The sequence below is a fragment of the Telmatherina bonti genome, assembly GCF_933228915.1.
Source record: "Telmatherina bonti genome assembly, chromosome: 11".
NCBI classification, from domain to species: Eukaryota; Metazoa; Chordata; class Actinopteri; order Atheriniformes; family Telmatherinidae; genus Telmatherina; species Telmatherina bonti.
This window is the reverse complement of record NC_136629.1, coordinates 12,313,038-12,319,263: the sequence shown is the minus strand read 5'-3', so window position 1 is coordinate 12,319,263 and position 6,226 is coordinate 12,313,038.

Here is a 6,226-nt window from a genome sequence, read left to right as displayed (position 1 = left end):
TTTTTTCTGCTATAATAAAAACCATTTCAGCCTCCCCACCACCACCCACCTCACTGCAGATTCATTTACGGTCCATGTGCTGCTAATTGTGGTTGCAGTTGAAAGAAAGGCAGCTGTGTTTTCTGTGAGCGATCATTGGGTTACAAGCAGCCGCCTGGAATTCCTCAGCTCCTAATCCTATGACTTTACCTCGGCTGCTGCTGCATGAACAGCCGGTTTGTTTGGAAAATTCTCCTCTTTGGCTCATAGTTCCTCTCTACGTTCAGCTCTTACCTCAGACTCAAACTTTTCTGAATCCAGGGCACGCGCCCTCTCCTACGCAGGAGAGAGAGAGCGAGAGAGAGAGAGCTTGATCAGGTGTGTGTTTTCACCATTGTAAGGCCATATACTTGGGTGTGTGATGACTTTTTAATGAAACAAACTTGTTTTTATGTAAAGCACTCTGTGCTACTCTTTTTTCATTTAAAAAAATGTTTTATTTATCATTATTATTATTATTGTTATTATTATTATTATTATGATTAATGTTCTTCTAGACAAGGCCTTTTTTCTGTCTCCTGTGTGAAATGACATACCCAGAATAAGGGCTGTATGTAAAATCTTGGTCTTGCAGTGAACTTTAGGAACATATGTCACTATGCAGTAATACTACCTGGTGTTCCTGAACTCTCATATCGTTCAATGTCCACAATAAATATGTTCTATGGCCTATAAGCTCCAGCTTCTCTACAACCCAGAACTGAATTAAGCAGTTCAGGAAATGAATAAATGAAATAGTCTTCTGAATTAGTCATGTATAGGAACTAGTAAAGTAGTCCTGAATGATTAAAATAATATCAGATGAGGAACTGTGCTAAGCTGTCCAGGGTGTACCCTGCCTTTCGCCCAAATACTGCTGGGATAGGCTCCAGCTCCCTCGCAACCCTTCATTGGACTAAGCAGTTAGGAACGGTGCTACTGTACAAGGCAAAAAGTGAACGTGACCAGTTTCCTCATGTTTTAATAGCGATGTTACGTAGGTAGGGATCTCAGGAAGCTGTCGGCCGATGCCCGAAATTAACTTTAGAAACACCATGAGGATCCGGAAAGAAGTGAAGATAATTTATGATAGAGTGAATACTTCACTGTAAAAATTCTCTTCATCTCCATGGAAACTAGCAGGACCTTCAGGATTTATTTTGGACAAAGCTAGAGTGATAGGAGACACAGCAGAGATTTTATAGCTGGAAAAAAACGTTTTTACCACTGAACAGTAGGTACCATGCGAAAGACGGCGGCAAGCTTGGCTGATTATTGGACTGTGCTAGAAAGCTGGACTTCCTGGATGAAGCACAGTCATGCACAAGGAGAACATGCATCCTCCAAACTCCATCACCTGCAGGAACTAATGGTTCATATGTTCAGTCTGTAAATGATCCTCGTGTACACATGAGGACTAATATATGAACTTTACAGGAACGATGAGATCCAGGCAGAATTTAAGCAGCTTAATGAACTTAGTTATTTCCCCGTCGCAGTTGTTGTCTTCCTGGAGTCTACAATGGAGTCTTCCTCAGTTAGAGATCAATTCAAAATGTCAACAATAAAGTCAAAATGAGAGTTTTTTAGAAAAAAAAAAATAGACAAAGTGTGACCACATGCCCGATACAATGTCATTTTTTGGGGTTCTAATGTGGGGTTATGTAGTCTTGTTATGCGTTGTCCTGGTTTCCTGTATTTTTTCTATACTTGTGTATTTAGTTTAACTTCCCATTTCCTGTTCATCAGTTCACCAGGTCTCATTTAGTTCATTCAATCCACTCGTGTCTTGTCGTACCACTTGGTTTCAGTTCTCCCTTGCCTCTGGTCACATGCTATTTACATTGTGAAAAGATTTATAAACCTGATAAAATGTATTATTCTAAACCTTTTCACAATGTGAAAAACAGGCTTTAAAAATTGCATCATGAACTCACGTTTACATCAAGAGGATGGTATACGTTGTATCTGGCATGTGGTCACCCTCTGTTTTTTTCACTTTATTCTCATTTCAACTTTATTCTAACAACTTCTTATTTTTTTGTATCTACCATTTTATTTTTTTTGCATTTGATTTTATATTTTATTTTTTCGATATTTTTTCTATTTCTATGGACCTGGATTCTGTTTCCTTAATAAAGCTTGAACTGAATTGAATTGAAACATTTTTTCCACTTTATTTTTGTCATTTCGACTTTTTTGTCGACATTTCAAGTTTATTGCTAAGTGAGGAACGAAGAAAAAAATCATCCTCCACTCAGTTTTTTTCTCAGAGTGACTCTGTCGTAGCAGACTGAGAGGACTGAATGGAGCAAAAGCTACCAGACTGGGAAGCATTGTGCTTTAGGAATGCTGAATTAGTTTTACCATTCCTCCAGGACAAGATGGAGCTAACTGGTTAGCAGCAATAGCAATTATCAACATTGTTAAACACTATTTATGATGACAACAACTGAAATTTGTTAAAGCTTTTTTCTGAAGGTGTTAGAAGTCATTTCTGCTCATTTATTTTAGGTGAAATGTGAACCCATCCTTCTTGCATACTCTGGGTGGGTGTTAGAACAGATAATGGTAACACATGTAGGGTTATTAACTGGAAGGAATGGTTCCCTTGTCGGATTTAAGTTGGTTTGTTTATAGAGTTCATCATTCAACCTGTAACACACTTTCAGATCATTCTAATTATATCCTCAGATATTAATAAAGAAGTGTCTTCTGTAATTTTCACTCTGCTTTACTGATGTTTAATTGATCTTTTTTCTATTTCCCAGTTAGTGTTCTTCTCTAGACCTTGAGGCAGATCTCTTGTCTAATGTTGGACCATGGAGGCCCCTGGTGGACAAACTTTGACCTAGTCCAGGCCCTCAATCTGGTTACAGATTTCATAATCAGTGCATTTTTGTTGAGGCTATACTGCATTTTTAAATTTAAATCACTAGAATGAGTTTTTGGTGGATCACTGTATTCTTTTTGTACCAATGCATTGTTGAAATAAATCTACTGTTGGAAAGTATCTTTACTTCTTTTTTTTTTTTAATGGATCCACATTTGTAAGGAAAACGTATGTGGGTTGTGTCCACAAGAAACTGTCAATTCTTCTCTGCCAAACAGCTCATTCTACTGTTGACTCTAGTTACCTATCCAGTTTATTTAACTGGATAATTGAAAAAACAAGAAATATTGGTCATTTAACAATTTCTTAATTTAAAAAATGGGTACCTAAGTATCATCTGGAAGACCCATACACAACTTTTCCTCTGACGTTCAACCCAGGCCCGTCTGTTTGGGTACATCAATTTGTGTGTTGTCATTATAAAACCATCCAATACATTTGAACCAAATACTTTAAAACCATTTGGCCCCCCTTGATTTTTGGGTCCATAGGAAAATGGCACAGTATGGTTAGGGCTGTGTCTGGACAGAAAACATCGCTGCCTATGACATAAGCAAGCGTGAAACTAATACAACTTTGCACTCTACAGTCAGTCCATGGTTCAGTCAGCATTGGTGAATAGAGAAAGATGCCTGCAATGAACAGTGAGGTTTGGTCAGCTGTGGAACTACAAACGTTCCTAACCATAGTTGGCGAATGTGGGATTCACCAGAAGGAAATCAGACCTTTGACCTATAGATTCTACGATGACCTGAGTTCTTGAATCTAGACTCAAGGGTGACCTACGTTCTTGGATCTAGACACCAGGATGACCTGAGTTCTTGGAAATAGGCTCTAGGATAACTTGAGTCGTGGGGCCAGAATCTATGATGACCCGAGTCTTGTTCGGTTATTGTCTTGTTAAGTATAATGTGATCTCTCAAAGTGCAGATAGAGTTTAAGGAAGGTCTGAAAACATTATTAAAGAAAAGTGAAGGAATTTCTGGAAGTTTTTAGGAAGGTCGTGTTTCTCTGACTGACAAAGGGCCTGACTGTGAGTGGACTGGGATGCTCTGTTGTAAGTAGTAAAGTTTGGTGTTGCAGCTGGGCTTGCAGTAAAATCACACTAGCAGCAGGAGGCTGATGGCCTCTCTCCTTAATCTGTTCCTATTTCCCAGCCAGCACGGACATACCTCACCACACAAGCACACAGGCAAGAAATTAAGTTAGAAAACACTGATAACGTTGCTAACGTTGCATGCCAAAAGGTACAGTACACACGCATGACCTCTGTAGTGCTACAACATAAATGTGTCACCACAACATATTGGTCTGGGAGCTCTTGGAGCTTCCCTTTCATCGTATACACTTCCACCCAGCCTCATACTGGTTCATACCAACTGGGAACAAGAAGCGCAAAGCACTGGGAGAAACTGTGGGAAGTGTGGGCCAGATAGCAAACGGGTTGTTGTCATCAGCGTAATGGTCAGTTTTTCTAACATCCTGTCTCTGGTCCATTGGTCTCTCTGGTCATATTCAATTTCAGCCAGTATGACTTTGTGCTGGTCTGCCATTAGCTGATAGATGCGTCGCTCTGCTGCAGACTTTATGGGTCTGGACAAATTTTAAGGTCAATTGACTTTTAATATGAATCGCACTGGGATGCCAAGGACTCATCCCATCACTGGAAATTAAATCCTGTAGCACACACTCTTACAAATGGCCACATGTGAAGCACACACATATACACACACTTATAGAGTTATTAATTGCTTGACTGAGTACTGTGATTGTTTTCCCTGCAACTAGACAAGCATCATGTGTTGCAACTGCAACACTTGTGGTGAAATCTACAATAAAATCTGTGCTGACATTTCAGGCTGTCGGAACAGCACAGTCCCAGCCTCCAGCATCATCCTCCTGCTCTTTACATTTCATGGCCTTCCTCCCAATTGAGCCCATCAACATTACTAATAACTAGCACATTTTGTTTATGTTTCACAAGATAGTCAACAGGTCAGTCCGTCACAGCATTGGTACTGCAAAACAAAAGACTTTTAGACGTCAGACTAGATTTAGCTCAGAGGTAACCTGAGCTAAAGATCTGATCAATGTACCTTTAATACTGTCTGCAATTATACTATATACATGTACACTAGGGGTGGGACTTTAATGCATTAATTACAATTAATTAATTACAGAAACATTAACGCATTAATAAAAAAATGCATTTAATCATGGAACCTTTGCCAACGTGCAATTTCCTGGTATGCACACATTACTTCCGCTACTTAGCCGAATTGGCGCTATATTTAGCAATGTTTATTTTCAGTGAGTTTATTTCAAGACAAAAGGAGCATCAACACATCCAGCGTCTTTTTCTGGTGGTATCCGGGACTCTTGTTGAGTAACAATAAAATAATGTGTAGTTTTCTCTTCTCCGTTAGCAGCAGCTACTTGTCAGGGTTTGGATTCTTGGTGTGTCTTCATTTCTGGTTTCCTGTTTCATTTTGTAGTTTTCCTGTTTAGTTCACTTGTCTTGTTTCTTGTTTAACCGTTGTTTCTGTTCATTAGATCAGTGGTCCCCAACCTTTTCTGTACCGCGGACCGGTTTAATGTCTGACAATATTTTCACGGCCCAATCTAAAGGTGAAGCTTATAAAAACTAAATAAAATGACAAGATCGGCATTAAAAACTGTTGTATTTTCTCTGTAGTAATAATAATGAATGTAAATCCACTGTGGTATCATGTGCAACTTTATTAGCGGTGTCCTCGTAACATCACACCAACAACAAAACATCACATGAGCAACATCGTTTCTACCTGACACAATGCAACACACTCTGGTCGCTATGATAATGTTTCAACATACCTGCAAAATGAGACACAACATAAAAACAAACTTCATGATTTCGCTTGCTGTGACGTGCATAGAGTGAGACGGATGCAACAGAGAAAAAACCGGTCACTTTTCAAAATAAAAACATTTGCGTAAAAATAAAATCAAATAAAATAATGGAAATCATTTTTTCTTTCTTTGTGGCCCGGTACCAAATGACCCATGGCCCAGTACCGGGCCGTGGCCCAAGGGTTGGAGGTCACTGCATTAGATCATCTGGTCCTCAGTTAAGTCATTACACCTGTGTCTCATTATGTTGGGCTGTATATATTTTCCTGGTTTTATGTTTCCAGTTGCTGGATCATTTTGTTGTTTTAGTCCCCTGAGTTCCTTTGGTTAAAATAAATCTGTCTTGAATCTGCACCCCTGTTGCTCATTTCTGCATTTGGGTCCACATCCCCAGCGCCCATCCTGACATTACTGTTGTCTTCATAT